This window comes from Tupaia chinensis, unplaced genomic scaffold (genome assembly GCF_000334495.1).
Source record: "Tupaia chinensis unplaced genomic scaffold, TupChi_1.0 Scaffold000628_1, whole genome shotgun sequence".
In the NCBI taxonomy this organism is placed as follows: Eukaryota; Metazoa; Chordata; class Mammalia; order Scandentia; family Tupaiidae; genus Tupaia; species Tupaia belangeri.
Window position 1 is genome coordinate 2,726,135 of NW_006160148.1, and position 882 is coordinate 2,727,016.

Genomic DNA, 882 nt, shown 5'->3' on the forward strand with positions numbered 1-882 from the left:
GGGTACCCCGTCCCTCATTGGCCCCTCACTGCAGCCCAGGGAGGTGGGTGGACCTTCTTCCCGTTCCACAGGTAAGAGTGCGCTCAGAGAAGCTAATGAGTTTGTCTGAGGCCACACGGGCAGGAAGTGGCAAAGCCGAATCTTAAAGCTTTTACCATTGCGAGAGGCCGGTGGTCAGGCAAGCTGTGCTGCTGAGACACCATGTCCCCTCAGGGCCAGCAGGACCCGAAGCCTCGCCTGCAGGCACCAACAAGACCAGGCAGCTGCCTCCCGGAACTAGAGTCAAGAAGGAGTCTTTTTTTTTCTTTTTTTTTTAATTAAAAGTTTTCTTTATCTTTCTGCTGAATCAAGCACTAGCTACGAGTCATAGTTAAGGGTCTTTGTGCGTTCTGGATGACGCACAGTCAGCTCTGCCTTATTGATAGCCGTGATAAACCGCCAATAGCTCCGGCGGGTACCCACATGTTCCGTGTTCGGACGATCAGAAACACTCCTACTTGCTTGCTGGAGCTTTCAGTTCTTGGTTGTACCTCCAAATGCGAAAGAGCTGAGGGGCTCCTGCAGCCCCCACAAAGAAATCAACAGCGGACAGACTTCAGGTTTTTGGAATAAATCCAAGTGAGCATCTTGACCAAATAAGCCCCGTGGCCATCGGGACGGTGGACTGAGCCGTGCTGAGCTTTTCTGCAGGCCTCGCCACGTCAGCCAGGCCGGCACAGGCCAGGCCCCACTTCATAACTGAAAGGACCTGCGGGATGGTCGTGCAGCGGCCTCAGCTTCCCGGGCAGCGTCAGCTCCACTCTGTGCATGAGGCGGTGGTAGGTGGCCTGCAGGCCGCAGGCGCCAGCAGTGGACATCTCAGCCGCAGTCAACGAGAGGCAG

At 55.6% G+C, this 882-nt stretch overlaps 1 pseudogene; it reads right to left on the reverse strand.

Moving 5' to 3' along the window:
- Positions 1-493: 493 nt before the first annotated feature.
- Positions 494-857, reverse strand: LOC102502882 (mitochondrial pyruvate carrier 2 pseudogene; annotated as a pseudogene).
- Between the last annotated feature and the right edge of the window lie 25 nt (positions 858-882).